The sequence below is a fragment of the Leopardus geoffroyi genome, chromosome A1 (genome assembly GCF_018350155.1).
Source record: "Leopardus geoffroyi isolate Oge1 chromosome A1, O.geoffroyi_Oge1_pat1.0, whole genome shotgun sequence".
Lineage (NCBI taxonomy): Eukaryota > Metazoa > Chordata > Mammalia > Carnivora > Felidae > Leopardus > Leopardus geoffroyi.
In genome coordinates this window covers 191,252,708-191,276,436 of record NC_059326.1, presented here as the reverse complement: position 1 = coordinate 191,276,436, position 23,729 = coordinate 191,252,708, and the positions used below count along the sequence as shown (strand labels likewise).

Sequence of the window (23,729 nt, the reverse complement as noted above, 5' to 3'; positions counted from 1 at the left end):
CCATACTTATTACCTGGATTCATTATTTCAAAAGGAAATGTAAAATGGTGGTGTTCAAATTTTATCACTTCTCACTCATTTATTAGCTGGGGATTTTCTCTGAAGAATAATTTTTTCTTTTTTCTTTTTATTTTTTCAACATTTATATTTATTTTTGGGACAGAGAGAGACAGAGCATGAACGGGGGAGGGGCAGAGAGAGAGAGGGAGACACAGAATCGGAAACAGGCTCCAGGCTCTGAGCCATCAGCCCAGAGCCCGACGTGGGGCTCGAACTCACGGACCGCGAGATCGTGACCTGGCTGAAGTCGGACGCTTAACCGACTGTGTCACCCAGGCACCCCAAGAATAACTTTTTCTGAACAACTATTTGATTACCCTAAAGTGTCATTCAAACAAGAAAGAATAAATGTCTGACTTTCCCTTTATGGATCATCATCAAGTGTTTTAAAAGTAATGTGATGTAGAATAATTGTTAAAAGTGATGAAAATATACTAGAGGAATATACTAGCATGAAGTAAATGCGAGAGAGAAGGGTATGAAAGGGTACATGATGTCTTTTTTTTTTTTTTTTTTTATGGACTTACTTTCTTATTAGCTAGCCTCCCAATGTAGTCATGCCCCTCTCACCCCTCCTATCCATGATGTTAGCACCTGTTACTCTCACTGGGGATACAGTGGTGAGTCAAATGTGTGTCCTCCATCAGCTTTCAAAAAGAGTTACCACACATATCCTCTAAGTTAAACATTTAAGACTTTATTAATGTGGGACAGAATGGATATTGATCAGTGAAGCTTGGGGAAAAAATGCACATCACTCACACAACCACAGTGACAGGATTCAGATTAGAATATGTTTATATCCAGTACATTTTCAATGGTGGCTGCCTTTCCAACCTGCCAGATTTCTAGCTTTTTATTCTGAACTGCGGTTTGTCTCTATTGTCTGTAAAAATGTTGGAGGATTATCAGCTTCTCGCTGTTCCATAGATGATCCGTCCACTAAATATAATTCATGCCCATCACCAAAATCGCTCTTAATGTTTCTGTGATCTAAATATTTTATGTTGTTTACATTTGTTTGCTCTGCTTCCACGGAGCGCTCCCTAGTCAGCTGTGCTAGCATAAAATCAGCACATTTTCATCTCTGCCTTACAGACAGTGGCAGCAGACTGATGTCTGAGAGGGAAAAGAACTCTAAACGAGTAAAAATCTGTTGAAAAAAAATCAATAGTTTGTTTTCTGTTTGGGCAAAAAATAGGATTATGGATTTTTTTCCCCACTAACACACAATATTGATGGGTTCCATTAAAGCCCATGAGAAATTTGATTTTTAATGGAGTTGTTCTTTCACATATGCTGAGCAGATTGATTTAGGAAGTTGTTATTCACACCAACTGAGGAGAGGTGTGTTAACTGCTTCATACAAACAAGGGGTATGCTAACGCTAAGAAAACTTTCTCAAACCCACGTGCAAAGGATATAGTGTCACTCTATTCCAATACGTTTAATATGTGAAACTGTATTTAAAATAGTTTTGTTTAAAAGATGTCTTTTTTTGTGTGCTTCATTTGAGCCAGTAGGTAGTGAAATACCATAATATAATCCAGTGTATCTTTCCATAAAAATGGCTTTGCACATTGCAGGAGTTTCCACATGCCAGACCCCAGAAGCACTGAGAATAGCATCCAATCCCTGGATATTGCCTGCTCAATGACCACTTTAGGCCTAAAACATATAATTAAGCTTGAGGACTGAGCATCTCAATGAAGGATATTGCTAAGTAACCAGTCTGCAACCTACTTAATTAGCATAAATAACAAAAAAAAAAGCACTACTTAGACTCACAGTCCTGGGGCACCAGTGGGCCCCTTTTCATTTGAAGCATTTCATGAGCAATTTTGAAAAGAGGGAGAGATAATGAAGATTATTACCCTGTTGCCCTGTTAGCTACACATTCCAGTCCTCATGCTAAGTCAGGACTGGAAAGGACAAGAAATTAGAGGATCACGTTATCCTTCTTTCATATGAATTCTGAAAGTCATGAATTGCTCAGTAGATTTTATTCAAGATATAATAAGCATTCTTTGGGGTCCTAATCATTAGAAGTCATTTCTGGGCGGCTTCTTGACTTCCTGGGCTTCTCAAAGCTCACAGTAAGACTCAGAGTAAAGGGAGCCCCTGACTCTTTTCAGTAAGCATACTCTTACAAAATGTCCTGAAAGGGGATTTTGGCAAAATAGGTCACAGTCAACGCACATTCAAGAATTAACAATAGCTCTTAACACCTACTAAGTGCCTGTGAGAATAGGTGCACACACCAGGTGCTTGCCCTCATGAGGTTTACATTCTTTTTTTTTTTTTAACACATGTTTTTAGTGTTTATTTATTTTTGAGAGAGAGAGAGAGAGAGTGCGAGCAGGAGAGGGGCAGAGGAAGAGGGCGAGCAGGAGAGGGGCAGAGAGGGGGGAGACACAAAACCTGAAGCAGGCTACAGGCTCCGAGCCGTTAACACAGAGCCCAATGCAGGGCCCAAACTCACGAATGGCGAGATCAAATCTGAACCGAAGTCGGACGCCCAACTGACTGAGCCACCCAGGTGCCCCAAGGTTTACATTCTTGTTGGAGCCAGACGGAAAATCATCAGACAGTATCATTTGGTGAGAGGAATAAAATAGTGATATGACAAAAGATAATGGTTTTGGAAAGAGGTGTTTTTTTTTTTTTTTTTTCTGTAATATTATGAGTTTTTAAAGTGGGAATTGAAGCAATCTGATTTATTCATTTTCAATAATCATTTTAACCTCTGAGTAGAGAAATAATTTTAGGAGAACAGGGGAAAGCACGAAGACTAGTTAAGAGGCAATTGCATAATTCCAGTAGGAGATAGGGTGCCTTAGACTGAATGATTTCGGCGATGCTAGAGAGAAGAGAAGGGGAAGGCCCCTGCTGGCCTTTAGAGATAAACACAGCAGATCAAGGGAAAGAATGGAATCAGAATGATTGTTAGGCTTCTAGCATAGACAACTTGGTATGTTATGGCACTACCCATGCGATAAAAATACCCAAAAGGGAGGTTAGTAATTGAAAATAGAAGTTTGGAAACAATTAACCTTTTCATTTTTAGTGTTGTGCCTTGTCCCTCGTTCTCACATTGAATCCTTTCTGAAGCAGAAGTTGATTCACTCATTCATATTTATTGAGTACCTACAATGCCTTGTGCCTCAGTAGGGCCCAGGGATCATCCCCTACTTCATGAAGGAAGTGGCATTAAACAAAGAGCCACACTAATAAAGCCATAACTATAAACTGAAATAAGTGTCCCGAAGGAACAGAACATGGTTTTCTGGGAGTCTGTAACTAATGAACCTGCCAGAGGCAGGGGTGGGGTAGGCCCATTAAAAAGGGTTCCCTGAAGAAGCTTCCTTTGAGCTCAGTTCTAAAGGGTAACAGTTAAGTACAATGAAGAGTGTAGCATAGTGTGTGTGCATGGGCAGGCACGTGTGTGTGTTAGAGCAAGAGAGGATGTGGGTGGGATAGGGAGGACTGGAGTATTCCAGGTAGAGGGACCAGAACCTGCTAAGGCCCTTTGGCCAAAAGGGAGTATGAGCTCTAGAAATTAAAACCTAGGTCAGGGAAATGCAGAGAGCAAAAGGAGAAAAGTACAGGAGGAACTCATGATAAATAGAAGTTCGCTCATGCTGGGCTATGTAGGACAATAATACACACTTAGGACTTTATCCTAAGATAGCAGCAAGCCTCCAAAGTGTGAAAAGATGACTCAGGTCACTGGGTGAAGAATGAATTGGAATCTGTTTGGGAGACCAGTTAAGAGGCAATGGGAGCCCTTGGGCAGGAGAGAAAAAATGGAGGAGACAAGGTGGTAGCAAATGAGAAGGAAAGGAGCCACTTTTGGTAGGACTTGGTATGATGGAGTGGTAGGGCTGGTGGCTTGAAACTACCGTTCAAGGTGATTCCAGGCTTCTTGTGAAATTAATTGGATGAAGTTGCCACTTACCAGTTATTTAAGCCTGGAAGGAGACTGTGTTTGGAGAAGGGAGACATCAATACTTTTGAGACTTAATGAGTTCTGAGGCACCCGTGAGACATTGAATCGAACATTTGACGGTTCCTTTGAGTATATGTGTTCAGACTGCAGATAAGAGCTCCTGGGTGCACCCGTGCAAAAAAGTAGAAATCACAGCTTTGGGTGTGAATGGTGACCTATGAAGTGACAGGACAAAGGATGCTTGGAGTAAGCCTCTGGGAGCTCTAACATTCATGGTAGAGTGGAGGAAGGGACACGTGTGGTGGCAAGAAAAAAGGATGGGCAGAGAAGTAGGAAGTGAACAGCAGAGTAGATATCATAGAAGCAGTGGGATGCGAGTGTTTCAATTAAGAAGGAAGGGTAGCAGCCTCAGAGGGGGTCAGGTAGGATGAGGAAATGGATACCATATTACAGTGCAGTGATAATCCTCAGAGTGGTATCAGCAAATTTCTAGAACCTTTGATGTTCCCTGTGTTCTGAGCCTACAGGTTCCAAGACAGGTGATATAAGGCAAAAAGCTCTGGATTTGATATTAAAGGACTTGCATTAAAGTCCTGGTGTTCTGTTTATCACCTGTATGTTCTTTTTTTTTTTTTTTTTAAGTTTATTTATTTTTGGGACAGAGAGAGACAGAGCATGAATGGGGGAGGGGCAGAGAGAGAGGGAGACACAGAATCGGAAACAGGCTCCAGGTTCTGAGCCATCAGCCCAGAGCCCGACGCGGGGCTCAAACTCACGGACCGCGAGATCGTGACCTGGCTGAAGTTGGACGCTTAACCGACTGCGCCACCCAGGCACCCCTATCACCTGTATGTTCTTACACAAGTAATTTTCTTTCTCCCAGCCTCAGTAATGAAGTTCCATAGGAATTAGTATAAAAATTGCTTCCTAAGGTTATTATTCTCTAAAAAGCACATTATTACTCTTTCAGTCATAGAAAAATGATTCATAAAGGTTATTTTTAGGAAGGAAGTGTGTAACAAAATGTATGTGTGACAAATAAGGCTGTCTACTTGGTAAGAAACATTTCCTGACCAAGTGCCCATACAGGTTTCAAATTGCATGTCTGTAGATTTTACACATTAAAAATGATAACATTAAGAATCATTTTATGTGATGTGGCTCTCTCTAGGCTCTTGTGGAATTTTATAACTGTAATGAGCATTGAAATTTTGATTCATTCTCCCATTGGAATTTCTTACATGGCCATGAAAATCAACAGTATCAATTTGAATTTCCTCTTTTTTGGAATTTATTCTGAAGTCAGATATAATTTATAAAGAAACATTGAAGACTACCCTTGTCACCACTGGTATTTCCCAAAGACAGTAAGAGACCTTTATACAATGACATTTGATGTATATACAAAGGAGACGTGGTAGTCCTTTTTATGATCGATACAGAAAGTGTGTGAACATCATAAGGACCGCAGATAAAATTAACGATGTCAAAATCCAATACATAAAACCCCAAATAATTTGCAGAGGCAAGGAAGCAGAATGTCCTGGGCTGGCAATTCGTGTCCAGATCCTGCCCTACTACTAATGAGCTATGGGACCCTGAAACAAGGTTCTCACTGCTCCAGTTCCACTTGCTGGGGAAAAAAAAAAAAAAAAAAAGATAAATAAGATAAATAAAAAAGAAAAAGAGTTGTAACCAGTGTCATTTTGCCTATAAAATTCACCAACTGCAAGATTGTATAACAAAATCTAGAAATCTCTTTCAGGAAGACTCAAGTGTGTTTTAGGGTTTGTTTACAGATTATTAACTGTCTGACACAAAACTGGAAGTTGGGAGCTAGTGATCAGGGAAAATTAAAATGTGCTTTTTTTTTCCCCTTTGAGTCAATTCCAACAGAAAATGAATCCAGACTGAAAATAAAGTATATCTGAAATTACCAAGTAAGCCAATGGGGAAGTAATGGTAATAAAGAGACAACTAAATATCTTGTGGCTCTTTTTTATAGACACTTAACCAAAAGCTTGGAAACAGGCATTGCTCTGGAGAGAGTTTAATGATTTCTTTTGCTTCAGTTTATTGAATTTAGCTTAATTTTATGGTTTACCAAATTACTCTTACTGTCGAAAACTTAGGTTAAAATGTTATTAAAATATAAACACATTTTACATTAATAAACTTTCTGTATAAATTAGGAAAGCAAATCATTAAAGGATCTCTTAATGTCTTAAAAAAGCAAAATATAGGGGCGCCTGGGTGGCGCAGTCGGTTAAGCGTCCGACTTCAGCCAGGTCACGATCTCGCGGTCCGTGGGTTCGGGCCCCGCGTCAGGCTCTGGGCTGATGGCTCAGAGCCTGGAGCCTGTTTCCGATTCTGTGTCTCCCTCTCTCTCTGCCCCTCCCCCGTTCATGCTCTGTCTCTCTCTGTCCCAAAAATAAATAAAAACGTTGAGAAAAAAAAAAAAAGCAAAATATATCATATCTTCCTTCCCCTTCCCCTTCCCTTCCTCTTTCCCTTCCCCTTCTCCATCCCCTTCCCCATCCCCTTCCCCTTCCCTTTCCCCTTCTCCATCCCCATCCCCATCCCCATCCCCATCCTCTTCCCCTTCCCTTTCCCTTTTTCTTTCCCTTTCCCTTCCCCTTCCCCTTCCCCTTCCCCATCCCCTTCCTCATCCCCATCCCCTTCCCCTTCCCCATCCCCTTCCCCATCCCCTTTCCCTTTCCCTTTCCCTTTCCCTTTCCCTTCCCCTTCCCCTTCCCCTTCCCCTTCCCCTTCCCCTTCCCCTTCCCCTTCCCCTTCCCCTTCCCTGTATAAGTTGTATTTGTGTATTCTGGGCAGCAATGTTAGACATTTTTTTCTATTTCTCTTAGCAATGCCCAAAGCAGATCTTGAAACATTGTGGTTGTATAATAATTGTCTTGAGAAGGGAATTGTGAGAAGCTTAATTGTGAAGAGAATCTGAGACTAAATTATGCATGTTGGCAAATGGAATTACTTTTTGGACTGTTCTAGTTATTGGTAATATAATGCTTGAGTATTCAAACGTTTCTTCTAAAGAACCCCTAATGGCAGAGGAAAGCAATGGGCGACCCCATGAGGCTCAAACTTGGCCTCAAGCAGTCTGCCAACAAGCAGAAATGTCTTTGAAGTCTGGTATTTTATCTTAAATATTCATACAAAGTCTTAGTTTAATAATAAAAAAAAGATCTTAAATTACATAATATGTAGTAAATTGGACACTGTGGGAAGATGCAACATGTTTATCCTGTGGCTTTGGATAGTGGCTAGTATGCTACTTACATGCCCCTGGAGTCTATGCCCCTAGTTAGAAACAGGCACAAATTGTTCTTTTAGAAGGTGCTAAGATGAGAAGTATCTGAAAAAATCACTAATACCTAGTCTTTTCAAGTAGAATAGCCTTCTAATGCATTAAAACCCTGTTTTTCCACATACCTTTGTCAATGCTTCATTCTTGAAAGTAGCAGAAACCCACAGAACTAACTTTGTCATCTCATAAAACTGATGTCAGAGAGTAGAATTGGAACAGGAACGAGTGCAGAAGCCAGGTGACTTGGATTCTGTGCCTTTCTAAGCCTGACTCCTTGTCTTGTCTTTTCTCTGAGCACATGGCCCGTACTTGTCTATCCCTTTGCTGACTGTCTCCCAAGATGTGGGACCTCCCCACACCTCCTGCAGTAACTTCCCCTCCATTCAAGTAACAGGAGAAGTAAACTAGCATTATCAATACCAGCTTTACATGCTCAAGAAAGACATCGTGTGCCAAAATCAGTCCCCAGTCACGAGTATCCTTGAATTGGGGTGAAAATTCAAAACGAGGAAAAAAGCCACAAAGATGAGAAATGTATTATGACCGTATTTTCACTCTCTTGTACTTGACTCCATTGTCTCCTGTTGCGATGGTTCTTCCCATCATCCAGAATATTTAGTTTGAATACTTATCTAATGCCTAGTAAATTAATTCATCTAAAACATACCTGCCCTGTGTTGTATTATTTACGTCCCTCAGGTCACAGAAATCACAATTAGTCAGTTAACCTCAGTTAAACAAGGGGAGGTGGTATAACTGAACTGTCCTCTAGCTGAAAGTCAGGTTCAGTATGGTATTCTGAATACAATTCTGCAGTAAATACTATTTCTACTCAGACAACTTACTCAAGGAAAACCTTACCAATGTTTTCCCTAACTCCAAAAGAATCTACGCTTTCTTCCAGTGGTTAAATTGCATAGAGCAAGATCCAGGAGTCCCAGTCAGCAAGTAAAATAATAAAAGTCACCTTACTAAACTCTTGTATTGTTTTCAATGAATTGTCTCTGTATATATTTGAGGAAGTAGAGGTCTTTGTAAACTATCCTATTATCTGCAAGTCCTGTCAGTTTTATTTCCTTCTTTTCACTTTTCTTTAAAATCTCTAGTTCTATTATAAAGGCTGGGAATCCAACATCACTATCGAGTAGTACACTGATGGTTGGCATGTGCCTCATTCCGAATTTTAAAGAGAATGTTTCAGGGGCGCTTGGGTGGCTCAGTCAGTTAAGCGTCCGACTTCGGTTCAGGTCATGATCTCTCGGTTTGTGAGTTCGAGCCCTACGTGGGGCTCTGTGCTGACAGCACAGAGCCTGGAGCCTGCTTCAGATTCTTTGTCTCCCTGTCTCTCGGCCCCTCCCATGCTCATGCTCTGTCTCTCAATAATAAATAAACGTTAACAAAAATTTTTTTAAAGAGTGTTTCTAAGACTGAACCATTTATGACAATGTTTGCTCTGGTTATTGTTTTCAAAAGATACTGTTTATCAGGTTACGAAACTTTTTGTTTCTAATTAGAAACAACAAATGGTAGGGTTTTTGTTTTGTTTTTCTCCCCCTAAATGCATGTTAAATTCTGTCATTTTTTTGGTACCAGCTGAAATAATCATGTGATTTTTCTTCTCTTTAAATCTGATATTGTGAAAAGCATTTGTGAATTTTCTAGCAATAAGCCACTCTTGCACAATTGGGAGCAACCCAATTCTCGTGTGGTTATTATATTACACTGATGGGTTTATTTTAGTAATCTTTTAGAAGGAACATCTAATTTTTCTTTCTTGTGATACTTTGATAAATTTGGTGTCAGTCTCCTATTGAATTGTACCTCCTTTTCTGTTAATTGAAAACGTATGTGTGAAATTTGGATCTGTTCTTTGAGATTTTGGTAGTACTCATCTGTAAAATCACCATCTGATTTTGTTTTCAAGGAGTGGAGGTGGGTTCCTAAATAAGTTTCAGTGAATTATTTTTCTAGATATTCCATTTAGGTTTTCAAAATTATTGACATAGTTACAGGTAGTGTTTCTCTCTCTCTCTTTCTGCCTTCACTACTCTCATTTTTTGTTTTGTTTTGTTTTGTTTTGTTTTTGTCACTCTATCCTGTTTTCATTCGTAATAGTTTCTTTTTCTCTTTCCTGATCTATCTTGCCAGAGGTTTATTTTGTTTTTTCCAAGCATCAACTTTTGGCTTTATTGATCTTCTGCATTCTGTTTTATTAATATCTAGTATTTACTACTTCTTTCTTCCTGTTTTATATTCTTATTTTTACTAAAATTGTAGGTCAGACACCCAATTCAATAATTGAGACTTCTAGTATGTAATTTTTTGCGGAAGTTTCATGGAGATATAATCAACATGCAATAAAATGTACAAATCTTAAACATTCCATTCAGTGAGTTTTGGAAATTAAATATACCTAAACAAAGCTATAGAACATTTTTTCCTCCAGAAATGTTCCTTCAGTCCCTTTCTAGTCCTACCTCCTCAGGAACACCCACACAGTATATACTCATTTATGTCTTGCTTCCCTCACTAGACAGAATGTTTTGGACAAAAACACCCAGTTGTCGCAGCTATCATTCTTCTTTTTCTTTATTATCCGCTACAGTTCCATTCTATAGATACATGACACATTGTTTGTCTTCTCTCCTTTTGATGGATATTAGTTTTGTTTCCAGTTCTGGGCAATTTTGAATGAGTTTGCTATAAACTTGTTATCTAGTATTTTGGTAGATGTACATTTTCATTTCCTTCGTGTAAGGATCTAGGAGTAAAACTGCTGGGTCAGAGGGTAGGTTGATCCTTAAATTTTTAACACTGGTTCTCAGGCTATGGTCCATGGACCCCTGAGGAGCATCAGACTATTGTAGGTTTTTTGTGATAATTCTAACATGATGTTTACCTTTTACACTACTGATACAAAAAGCAATGTTGGGGAAAAAATGAATGGAGCCTTAAGCACTCATGGTAATCCTGCCTTATTCTACACCAAACACTCTTTTTAGTATAGCAGTTTCAGTTAAGAATGTTCTTGGGGTGCCTGGGTGGCTCAGTTGGGTAAGCGGCCGACTTCAGCTCAGGTCATGATCTCATGGTCCGTGAGTTTGAGTCCCGCATCAGGCTCTGTGCTGACCCCTCGGGAACCTGGAGCCTGCTTCGGATTCTGTGTCTCCCTCTCTCTCTCTGCCCCTCCCCCATTTGCGCTCTGTCTCCCTCTGCCTTTCAAAAATGAATAAATGCTAAACAAAATCTTTAAAAAAGAATGTCGATGAATCAGTAAAAAATTATTAATTTTATTAAATCTCTACTTTACTCATATTTTCAATGATTTGTACGATGGAATGGTATTACACAAAAGGCACTTCTGCATACCAAGGTATGCAGTTGGGGTCAAGGAAACATAGTTGTGCAATTGTTTGAGTTACAAGCTGAACTAGCTAATTTTTTCCTGGAGCATCATTTGTTATTTACACACAGACTGATTATTCAGACTTGGATAGATGGCAGATATTTTCTTTTAAATTTATTTATTTGCTTATTTAATTCTTTTTTTTTAACTTATTTTTTAAGTTTATTTACCTTGAGAGAGAGATTAGGGGAGGGGCAGAGAGAGAGGGAGAGAGACATAATCACAAGCAGGCTCCGTGCTGTCACCTCAGAGCCTGATGCGGGGCCCAAACCCTCAAACTGAGGGTGAGATCATGACTTGAGCTGAAACCAAGAGTCTGATGCTTCACTGACTGAGCCACCCAGGCACCCCCAATATTTTCTTTCTAAAAATCTTATATTAAGCTTATTTTCAGAGAGAGAGAATGAGTGGGGTAGAGGTAGAAACAGACGGAGAGAGAATCCCAAGGAGGCTCCATGCTCAGACCAAAGCCTGGCACATGGCTCAAACTTGAACCGTGAGATCATGACCTGAGCCGAAGTCAAGAGTCAGATGCTCAACCATGAGCCACCCAGGCACCCCAGATATTTTCTTGTAAACGAACAAAGTAAGTCTATCACTTTACGGAAAATAACTGGCTGCGTTTGTTGTTAGTGAAAAATTGGAGCTTCCAAACAAAAATTAGAATTTCAGAAAACATGTTTTAGCCATGAGCTTAATAACTTTTCAGGATTATGCTCTTTTCTGATGAGATTGGTGGTAGTTTAACAAATGTGATATCAAAAGATTGTGTAATTTGGAAGATCCACATCATTCAGAGGACTAATGTTTTCCAAATGGTCACTGCCTAATGCTACAACATCATGCATGAGATAGAGATCAATCTATATAACAAGATAGACCAATGGCTTTTAAAGTAACTGACCACAAAAGTTTACTGACGTGGTTTGATTCCACTTTCAAAAATCTGCCCCTGGATGTTGGTTTAGTGACAACAATAAATACCCACAATTATCTCAAAAAGGCCATTAAAATGGTCCTTTCTTTTCCAATGACTTTTCTATTGTAAGGCAAGATTTCCTTCACATACTTCAACCTAAAATAACATCAAGAAAATGCAGAGAAAGTTCAAAGAATACAGCTGTCTACTCTTAAGCCAGATTTTTAAGAGATTTATAATCACGTGGAACTTTTATTAATTCTTTTTGTTTTGACGTATACTGCATAGTTCTCATTAAAATATTAAATATGTTGTCATTTCAAGTGCACTGATAAGGAAATACTTAAAATTTTTATGTTATAATTTCTAATATGGTAGCTATTGATTTATAATTACTGTATAAACAAAGGCTCTGGGCTTCTTCATAATTAAAAGAGTAAAGGGGTCCTGACTAAAAATTTCAAGGAACAACTTTTTATAAGAACCTGCCAAACTAGTCTTACTTGTGATTGTACCATTTTATATTCTTATCAGCAGTTTATGTTTCTTTCTATATGTTCTCCAACATTTGCTATTTTTCTTTAAACACTAAAAACATTCTGGTGGTGTAAAGTCTTATTTTATTTTGGTTTCATTTCGGTTTTCTCTGATTGCTAATGATGTTGAGCATCTTTTCATCCCTAATAGCCATTCCTATAACCTTTATAATTTGTGTTTTCAAGTTTGTGCCTATTGTTTTATTGGATTTGTCACTAATTTATTGTTTTGTAGAGTTTTGTGTCTATTCTGGATATAAATTTTTCTTTAGACAAGCTGTATATGTCTTCTTTCCTATTCTATACCTTACCTACTCATTTCCTTAATGATACCTTTTGAGGAGCAATATTTTACATTTTGATTAAGTCATATATATATATATTTATTTTATGGTTTCTGTCTGTCTACTCAGACATCACAAATGTATTATTTATTTTCTCTAAAAGCTTTAAGGTTCTCAGGTTTCTATTTAGATTGGTGATCCATATTGAATTAACTTTTTATGTATGGAGTAAGAAAAGAGACAAGCATTTTTTTTTCGTATACCTGTCCAATTTTTTTCTAGCAATAGATACATAACTTTTCTAATTGAATTGATGGTAACTTGAATTGCTTACACCTGTTCTTTATTTTTGTATGCGTCTATTTTATATTAATACACATGGTCTTGTGTATTGTAGCCTTTTAACAAGTTTCGAAATCAGAGAGCCTAAGTCCTCTAAATTTGTTCCTTTTTAAAGACTGTTTGGTTATCCAATATTATTTGCATTTCCAAAACAATTTTTGAATAGTTGCTGAGTGCCAGCTTTCAGAGTTGAATCCCCCCAAATTGAGTAACTTTCCATGGTCACTTAGTTATTTGTTGAGGCCACAATAGGATGAAGACTTCTCAAGCACACGGTGTGTTTGGTAAAGGTAAGACTTGAAAGCCTGGAGCCAGAGGACCTAGGTTGAATTTTCAATGCTCCACTTATTAGCTGTGCAATGCAAAGATTGTCACTTCCGGTCTTGAAGCCTCAGTGTCCTCATCTGTGCAATAGAGATAGTGACAGTACCTCCTAGGGTAGGACTGTGGGAAGAACCAAGTCACACTGAGCAGCGAGAGCACTTTATAAAGCATCTGGTACTCAAGAAATGTTAGCTGTTGTTAGTTTTGGTCCACAGTTGCCTAGATGGTGGGAGACACGATGCTCTTTTCTTCATACTGCCTTTATCAAAACAAAACCCAAAAACACCAACAGAAAACACTGGTGGCGGCGCTGTCTTCTCTTCCTCCTCCTCCTCCTCCTCCTCTTCCTCCTCCTTTTTTTGGTAAGTTTATGTATTTATTTTGAAAGAGAGTAAGTGCAAGAAGGGGAGGGACAGGAAGAGAGGCAGAGAATCAGAAGCAGGCTTTATGCTGTCAGCGCAGTGCCCCACATGGGGCTGGATCCCCTGAACCCTGAGATCATGACCTGAGCCAAAATCAAGAGTCCACAGCTTAACTGACTGAGCCACTCAGGCACTCTGCTCTTCCTTTTTAATATCAACCTAATACAGGCAACATTTGAATAACATTAGATTTAAACATGTTGTCTCCATCACTGGCATTGATAAAGTAGCTTAAGTTAAAATAAGGGATTTCTAATGGAGGTAATTTTTGGAAGGAAATGGACCCCTCTCAACTCCTCTCAAATTACTCCACAGATGTAAACACCTGCTCTAATTGTCATCCCTGTGAAGAGTCCATGGATAATAGCTTTTTGAGAAAAATATTTCCAGTGCCAGCATGTTCTTAGAGAACATCAAGGATAGAGATGTTGTATCAGAACTGACTTGCCCTAGAAAGCTCTTGGCACTTAGGACTGAGATTCCGTGAATCTTTTTTGTTGGGAAAAGGATTTCCATGCTACCATCCTGCCTGGGTGAGTGTTGGATCTTGTCTAGGGAGTCCACTTTTTCCCCAACATTTGTTTTGGTCTTACTAGATTCCAGGCAAAATCTTAATCTCTCTGAAGTAGGGCTTTCTTATCCTGGGATCTGGGGGGAGGCCTGGGCAGGGAGGAAAGGGTGTTAAAATTATATACATACATACATACATGTATGTATGTATATATATATATTTTCCCCCCACTGGCAAAGTATGTAGCTTTTATCACATACTTGAATTAGTCTGTTTCCAAAATATTAAAAAGTAATATGTTGCAGTGTCTTTTAGCTTAAGAATAAAAGACATGTATGTATGTATGTGTGTGACTTCATGTTTGCCAAGGAGAACAGTCCTTGGAAGCTATTTTGGTAAATAGACCATGATCCAACAGGCATGTCCCAGAGAACGTGGTGGATTCCTCCTCCTCCCTTGCTCATAGTCTAAAGTTAGCATGCTTTTTGCAGCAGGCCCCCAGGGAAATTTTGCAACAGGTGCAGTGGGTAAGCCCATGAGTTGCAATATTTTCCAGCTAACTTCTGCCCAGGCAGAACGCCATCACAGAACGTGACTTACGGCAACACATGTCTAAAAGAGAAAGGATGAGATTCAATTTAAAGCTTTGTTTGATTTTTTGCAGCAAAAGCAAAATCCCACTTGACTTTAGTTCCCTACTGTAGTGACATCCACAAGAACACAGGTGCTTGGTTCCAAAGCTCAGGAATGCCTTGGATTCTTGCGAAGAACTGAGTTGTTTTTTGCTTTCTGCTAAAGACAGTCTGTTTCTGTTTCTTGGCAGTAAGGTGTTTGTTTGCTTGCTTGTTTTTAATGTTCAAGACTCAGGAGAGATTTGATGCCAGTTGCCTTTTAGATCAGGGGAAGGCAAACTATGACCCAGGGCCTATTTTTGTAATAAAGCTGTTTTTGCTTTGAATACAGCCACATCCATGTACTTATTGTCTCTTGCCACTTTAGAACGCTATAATGGTGATGTTAATAGTTACAAAGAGATGATATGGCCTACAAAGCCAGAAATGCTCAGTTTGGGGCCCTTTAAAGAAAAATGTTTTCTGACCCCGTTTTAGAGGGTGAAAGATAGCCCTAGAGGAATTTGACTTTTTCTTTCCTTAGACCTTTCTTAGAATGAGCTCTTCTAGCTTCTCTGCTTAGAAGAATCAGAAAAGTGGGGTCAGTGAGGAGGATGTCAGAGTGAGGGAAAGCTAAGGAGGACAGCAGGACGTAGGATCATTTACTTCTTTTTACCCACATGTCTTTGTTCAGGTTGGCAAGTCCTAGGGTCCCCTTCTTTCCTTAGCATTCCCTTAACTTGCAAGAAGCAAATGCAAAATAATTGCTGTGCTTGTTATATATATTTATAGTATGTCTTTCCTCACATATAGAAGAAAGAACAAAAACACCAGCAGGCTGATTTGAACTCATTTTTCTTGCAAGTCAGTAGGGAGCACTGCCAAGATTAGTGTGAGAGAGAGCTTTTGACAACATGGGAATCCCCCTCCCAGCACATTGTCAGCTCTCAGATGCCTGTGACTTCTCGCATTTTGGATCATTAGGGCAGTCTTCTCCAACATAACTTATTAATCGGGTGCTTGTGTAACTCTGTGATGGGATCTTTCCATTTTATTGCCTGAGCTAAATTTATTTCTCCTCTGACCTTTCAAAGGGTCTAATCGTCTAGAAGAAAAGAATTTTTAGCACCCTTTCTACAACTGGGAGAAGAGTTGTCTTGGTTATTTGCCATGCAAGACACTTTGAATTTTGGCTTTGGAATTTTTTAAAGTGGGAAAGGACTCAGTGCTGGCCAGTGGAGGTGAGTCACTTGGGGGTTATCATAGGATCCCAGCGGAGTGAGAAAAATTGATACAAACATTTTTTAAAAAGTCCCTGTAGCTAAAATTAGCAGCCCGGGTGCTGCTGCTGCTGCATTTGTAAGGTTGTCATGTTCTCCTTGGGATTGTAGGGAAATAGGAGACCCAGTTCTGTCCTCAGTGAGGATTGAACATAATTTCAAGGCTATGTACAACGTGGGTCAATCAGGTCATGTTGGAGCCCCCTTGGCATCCCCAGGGTGTGACACTGGCCTGGGTGTGGGGATGCTGCTGGGGGCCTGCTCTGAGTGAGTTAAAAACCTAACTTCTACAGTGGGTCCCTAGCAGAAGAGAGAGACCTATTACCTGGACCAGGCTAGGACCATGGGGAGGGGATCAGGCTCTTGTTTCAGACACAGAGTTTCAGGGGATGCCTAAAGTTCAGATAAATCCTATTTTAATGCCATATTTTTAAGAATTGTTAATATCCCCCAAACGTTTTCTCTTTCTCTCAAATGGTTGTGAACAGAGGAAGCCACATGGGACTCTTTAATGCAGTCATGTTCTTTATTAGCAGAGTTTCAGTAACTTTTTACACTTGGTTCAAAATACAAGAGGTTATATTGGTAAGTGCTTATAGGAATGCACCATTTTCCTTTGCCTCAGACTCTGCTGGGACTACAGAGCCCTGGCTGATGCTGTCAGTACAAACCGGTCCTGCTCTTAGTTGGACAAGCGAAACACATAGATCAAGAAGAATATTCAGGGCCACATGGGCGGATCAGTTGTTGAAGCGTCTGATTCTTGATTTTAGTTCAGGTCATGATCTCATGGTCCATTTATGAGATCGAGCCCCTGCCTCAGGTTCGCTGACAGTGGGAAGCCTGCTTGGGATTCTCTCTCTCCCTTTCTCTGTGCCCCTCCCCTGCTCGTGGGTGCCCACTCTTGATCTGCCTCTCTCAGAATAAATAAACAAACATTTAACAACAGGAAATGGATTTTTAGATAGTCCTCTCTTCTGGATTCCATTGCCAGAGCAAAATGAGCACAGATCACAGCGGCTAAAAACCCAGCCTGGTTTCTGCACTACTCGGTTCCACCATGCTCTTCCTTCGACAGACATGGAGACTTGGCCAGTCAAGAAGTTTCCCCCATGGTAGACATGTTCCTCTTCTTTTCCTGTGGCCCCGAGGCCCCACAGTCTATATAGCACTGCAAGCTCAAATACCTATAGAATTAGAGCAAATTTTGCAAATGGGAGAAATCAGTTTGGCAAGAACTATATTAAAGGATGTTGTGTGAGTGCTACTCAGGTCCAACAAAAGTGTCAGCGAACTCAGGAGCCCAGTGTTTTGGACTTGCTATTTCTTTAGGTAAAAGAAACGTCCTGATTGTAAAATGCTGACAACTAAAGCAAAAAATAACTCAAGCCAAGTAAAACGTATGTGAAGGCAGAGTTGACACCTTGTCTTAACCCTTTGCTCCCCCAGCTCTGACCCCCTCCTTTGGCAAGGATGGGGAAGGAGGGAAGCTTTCCATCCTGAGGGTGCCAAGAATGCACAGAGGATGGTCTAAAACAACGTGACTTTTCTCGTCCCTTTACATGTCTCTTTTTCAAATTGATAGTGTACATACTGTATGAGGACAGGGTACATGTGTATAATTTATAAATAAATACCCGTATGTTGGAGATACATGCTTCAGACACCGGAAGTGGCACACCTAAAGCAAGTGAGGAGGGGACCAAGGTGAATGAGATGAGGTCTTCCCAGTGCCTGTGTCTCCTGGTGCTGACGTGTCTCTTACACATCATGATGCTTTCTTTTTTTTAAATTTTTTTTTTCAACGTTTATTTATTTTTGGGACAGAGAGAGACAGAGCATGAACGGGGGAGGGGCAGAGAGAGAGGGAGACACAGAATCAGAAACAGGCTCCAGGCTCCGAGCCATCAGCCCAGAGCCCGACGCGGGGCTCGAACTCACGGACCGCGAGATCGTGACCTGGCTGAAGTCAGACGCTCAACCGACTGCACCACCCAGGCGCCCCATATCATGATGCTTTCAAGAGTGTCTCCTCTTCTTTTTATTTTCATTCTTATTTAAGTTTTTAAATGTTTATTTATTTTTGAGAGAGAGAGAGTGAGCATGAGCAGGGGAGGAGCAGAGACAGGAGAGACACAGAATCTGAAGCAGGATCCAGGCTCCGAGCTGTCAGCACAGAGCCCAACGTGGGGCTTGAACCCACAAACTGCGAGATCATGATCTGAGCCAAAGTCAGATGCTCAACCGACTGAGCCACCCAGGTGCCTAGAGTGTCTCCCCTTCTTTATTGGGTAGCATTACCAAAGACTCCACCTTGTTGTGCTAGCTTCAGTATGTATGCACCAAGTTCCGGGATGGAAAGGCAGTAAGGATGGGGAGTGACCAAACATTCTGTCCTAACTGGCATGCTTGGAATTACTTTTAAGGAATGAAAATGAGTTTGAATTACTTTTAAGGAATGAAAATAAGTTTGAATAACTCCTCTCATGTTGCCCCTTCTTTGTGAATAGATGTCACTGTTGAGGTGCCATATTGGTTCAGTCAGTGGCTCGAAAATGTAGCAGCACTCAGTGGGCTCTCCGAAAGTAAAACTCCTTGTCCGAACCTCCAATAAAACTGCATAACTATGATTTATTCAACGCTTGGTGCGCCAGGTGCTGTCCTAAATTCCTTATGTACGTTGTAATTCTTAAAATAATCATGTGTCCGTTGGAGGTGCTATTCCCGTTCTTTAAGGTGGCGACACTGAGCCTCAGAAGGATGTGACTTGCCTGAGGTCCTGTAGCTAGGAAGTGGTTACCACCCAGCCCCACCAGAATGTCAAACCTATCTCAGAACCATTTCATTCCATCATCTTCTATGTCCCAGCTGGCTCAGTACCGGACACAGACCCCTAGGCGCGTGGCAGTTGACACAGAATCTTTCTGGTTTCTAGGGAGGCTTAACACCTTTTGGAATCTTTTTCTAAAAGGCGCTTTCATGCCATGGTTATTAGATACCAAACAGGTCACTTACAGGCAGGTCAAAATGACAAAAGAAGACTGGCGATATTTGTTCGTTTTTATAAAAGTCTTTGATTTCAAACCTGCAACCAAAGTTTTTAATTTCTCATCAGGGTAAATATGTTCACCTTGAAAAGGATGTGGTAGCTTGGCACCCTGTATCAGTTTCTCCCTCTTCCTGGTATGCCTTTGAATGCTGCTCAGGTACCTTTCCCAGATTGTCATGTGTACCACATTTCCCCAGTATTTTTTAAAACAACTAAGAGCAGTTTTAAACCCTCTGTAAAAGTTTATAGGAACTCACTGTCCTCTTTTAATGAGTATATATTAACTCATCATAGTTTCTGCAAACATTTTTAGTGAACCTCATACTGTTCAAGGAATGAGGGCTCTTGCCCCACTGGGCTTACACTTTAGTAATGGGAACGAGAAATGAGTCCACTTCTAAATGGGCAATAGATATGTATGATAAAATGTATGCAATGTCAGCTCACAATTTTGCGCATCAACAGTAGTGATATAATAACATTCTAAGGCATGGATGTGCCAAAATTTACGTGACATTCCTCTAGCAATAAACAGGTGTTTTCAGATTTTTGTTAATAATGCACGAAGCATTGATTATCCTTGTGGATACCCCTTTCCTTCCATGTACAAATACATGGTTGTGAAAGAACTTTGAAAAGTTACAAAATGGTGGGTTATGCTGTTTATAAGAAATTAACACCTCACGGTCGTTTGGCCTTATCCAATGTAAGGTCCTGTCACGCTATGACATTTTTCTAAGATTTAATATCTTAAAGGATTTCGGTTCAGAGGGCAAGGAAACGGAGAGTGAGATGGGTCACAGCCCTGGGCATATGACATCCACCCCAGGACATTGTCTCTGCTGGGTTCCAAAGAGGCTTCTTTCCTCCCCTGTCTCTTCCTCACTTTCTCTCCCTGTTATTATTAATGGCAAACTGGCTGCAGTACAAGCAGTGTTATTGTTACCTCTCTTGGCCCTTGTCATATTTTATTCTGAGCCTGAGGTTTTGCCGATTGTTAGCAGCTAACAGGTATAAAAATAGCCCACTTGTTGTAATGAAGGACGTGAAAATGCAAAGCGGGTTGTGGGCTCTCTGAGCTGGCCTATTAGCCTTTGCAGGATTCGCTGCAGAGTATTGACCACAGCCTAATAAAACTTCGGTGAGTAGAAGGAGGGTGACAAATGATAGATCAGTTTTACCCTTTGAAGAGGTGAGGAGACCCTGAGTGGTTTTGCAATCAAGCTCATTTATTTCCCTGCCTCTGCTTTGAGAAGTAGCAGGCTGGGTTTTTTCTTTTCTCTGGGATAATTGGGTTGTTTTAATCTCTGTGAGGGATGCTCACCTTTGTGGGCAAGCTGGCATTTGCTATTATGCTGAAGAGATATAAGGGTGATTAAGAATTAGTGGATCATTCATATCTCCAGTCACTTGTATCTTGTGCTGTGGGTGAGGCGCTGTGTTGTCCCCACAAATAAGGCACGCGTTGTCCCTGACACATGGAACTGTACCCAGATCTGGAAATCTTAAGCATACAATTATATACATGGTAAATGAAGCATTGGACTGAGATGTGTGTTATTGAGGAAAAGAAGAGGGGGGTAGAGAGAGAGAGAGAGAGAAGCAGGGGGCGGGGTGGAAGCATCCAATTGGAACATCAGGGAAGGTGATGCTGAAGGCGAGAAGGAGCCAGTCATGTGAAGAGGGGAGCAAGGGCATTCTGGCAGAGGGGAGGGAGTATGTCCAGGGAATTAAGGTGGAGGAGAGGCCGAAAGAAGGTCATGGTGACTGAAGTATAGGGAGCAAGGGAAGAGGTGACAAGAAGTAACGTGCTTGGGTGAGTTGTGGTGAGAGCCTTGGTGCTAAAGCCCTGGGCTATTACTGAAGAGTTTTAGATGCAGGGCGAACATGACAGAATGTTTCCCGGGGGTTCTTCTGGCTGCTCTTGCCTGTGTCCGCTGCAGCAGGACCGGGTGGATGCAAGAAAACCACTTGGGAGACTTTCACTATCACAGAGATGGCGAGAGCCTGATCTAGGAGGGCAGTGACAGACATGCAAACAGAAACAACTCAAAATGTGTTTTCTTCTGGCAAAATCAGGAAGACTCGGTGATGGGTTGGAAGTGAGAAATATGTAAGAGGGGGCCTTCTGGGACGTGGAACTCACATCACTATCATTTTATGAGGTGATTCTTGATACAGTCATTTTGCGGCAGTTTCACAAATACTTGACAAATCTATCCTCGTGGAGATGGTGGGTTGCTTTTTTTTATTTACGTTTTTCATGGAAGTAGAGCCACACAGCACACCATGTAATGAACAGTTGATTCTTGAACAGCACAGAGGTTAGGGGCTGACACCCATATGCAGTCAAAAATGTGTATATATCCTTTAACTCCCCCAAATGTAACTACTAATAGCCTATTATTAACAGAAACCCTTACTGAAAACAAAAACAATTGATTAGTACAAATTTTGTATGTTATATGTGTTAGGTACTCTATTCTTACAATAAAGTAAGCTAAAGAAAAGAAAATTAAGAATTTCACTGGGGCGCCTGGTTAAGCTTCCAACTTCGGCTCATGTCATGCATGATCTCATGGCTTATGAGTTCGAGCCCTGCATGGGGCTCTGTGCTGGCAGCTCAGAGCCTGGGGTCTGCTTTGCATTCTGTGTCTCCCTCTCTCTCTCTGCCCCTCCCCCACTTGCACTCAGTCTCTCTCTGTCTCTCAAAATAAAGATTAATTTTTTTTTTTAAGTCCATAAGGGGTCGCCTGGGTGGCTTAGTTGGCTGAGCGTCCAACTTGATTTTGGCTCAGGTAATGACCCCAGGGTTGTTGGAAGGAGCCTGAATCAGACTCTGCATTGAGCATGGAGACTGCTTGGGATCCTCACTCTCTCTCCGTCTTCCCTTCTGTCCCTCTCCCCGTCTCGCCCCCAATCTCTTCCCCTCTCTCTCTCTCTCTCTCTCTGTCTCTCTCGCTAAAAAACCCATATATATATATGGAGGAAAAACATATAGTACTATATTTATTGATACCATAAGTTTATGTCTCTTGTTCATAAGATGAATCCTCTGTCCGAACCTAGCTATATCAATTTTATATGCCACAAAACACCGTAGATGTTATTCATATTGCTAACACGAGACATCAAAAATGAATAGATAATGTGAAAAATAAACTCATATTTATTTACAAGTCTAACAATTCATGCATTGATGATGAAGAAGCATCCATATGATAACTTTATGGTAGTCTAGTATAATTGTATGATTCTTTCACAGTAGCCTAGTCTATACACTAGTGAATGAATCGTTATAAAAATTTTATGGCATACAGTATTACAGTCATATTCATAATACAGCCCTGGAAGTATTGTTACTTTTTTTTTAAAAAAACCACTTACCTGTGATGATAAGCTGATGTGCAGTTTCTCCAATTATGAAAGAAAAAAAGGCATACTGTATGGTAATATAATTCTTTGAAAGCACCGTTATAAAACAGTAATAAAATGAACACATTGTTAATTTTATGTTAAATATCACTCACCTTATACTTGTGGTATATGACAGGCTGTTTACGTTCATACTAGTCTTGCATAAGATGTTCTATGTGATGAATATGTAGGTGGTGGTGATGATGCCAAAATATCTCCTACAGTTCTTGCCGTTCAGTTATTAGATTTTCATGTGAACACACAACTTACACCATGTAAGTTCATTAACTGTACAGTGTGATGATTATTTCCTATTCATAAAGTGGAAGTGGAACACCATGAAGGTCTTCGTCCTCATTGTCTTTGTGTTGAGTGAGCAGAGAGAGATGAAAGGGGTGTCTTCTTGTTCCAGGGGTGGCAGAGGCAGAAGAGGTGAAGGGGGTGGAAAGGATGGCAGAGGGGCAGGCATGCTAGGTGTAACTTTATGGAAATATAGTATAATTTCTGTCTGACTTCTCTGCTTTTTCATTTCTCTAAAAAAGTTGCTATCTGTACCAATCATTCTTCTATTAGTGGCTTTAGTTTCAGTGCCCTTACTCTAGATTGGTTCACGTTGTGAAACAAGTCAAAAGATGTCCTGAATAACCAAAACCCTTGCGTTGGAGTGTCTAATGTCATTCTGTTTTCTGACACTGGCCCTTCTAAGTCTTTGTTCTCCTCGTCTGGCACTGGCTCAGAAGTAGTCATTCTCTGGTGTACTATCTGCTAGATCTTGAATTTATCCTAGGGCCATATCTTGAAACCATTCACTCCCACCGTTTTTCCATTTTTCCATTTTTCCATACCCACACTTTTTCATGATTTCGTGATTTCCTTGATTGACTCTTGTAAATCCTGTCAAGTCATCTAAACAATGTCTGGACACAGTTTCCTGGCAGGAATTGCTTGGCTGGATGGCTTTCATTGTTGCTTCTGTAACAACAATGGCATCTTCATTGGTGTCATCCTTCTAGACTCACATGATGTCTTTTCTCTTGAGGTTCTCTTCCATATTTCTGGCAATCCTCTCCATAGAGTACCTTAAGAGTCCTTAAGATCCCCTGGTCTAGGGGCTGGATTAAAGACATTGTGTTTGGGGGCAAGTAGGCCACTTCCACACCTTCACTGTTGAACTCATGGTGTTCTGGGTAGCCAGGTACATTGGCTGATACCAAAAGAACTTTAAAAGGCGTTTCCTTACTGACAAGTACTTCCTAACTCCAAGGACAAAACATCAATTGAACTAATGCAGAAA

The 23,729-nt window shown here is 40.5% G+C and overlaps 1 protein-coding gene across 2 annotated transcripts in view; it reads left to right on the top strand.

The window, feature by feature from the left end:
- Positions 1 to 23,729, top strand: part of SGCD (sarcoglycan delta) — a 947,672-nt gene that overhangs the window by 499,967 nt on the left and 423,976 nt on the right. The window contains exon 1 of one of the 2 annotated variants that reach the window (XM_045436340.1): positions 20,080 to 20,159. The exons of the other annotated variant lie outside the window; for it this stretch is intronic. The gene's annotated coding sequence lies outside the window, so the exon portion shown is untranslated. Of the gene's footprint in view, positions 1 to 20,079; positions 20,160 to 23,729 lie in introns of those variants that run through there. 2 annotated transcript variants of the gene reach the window in all.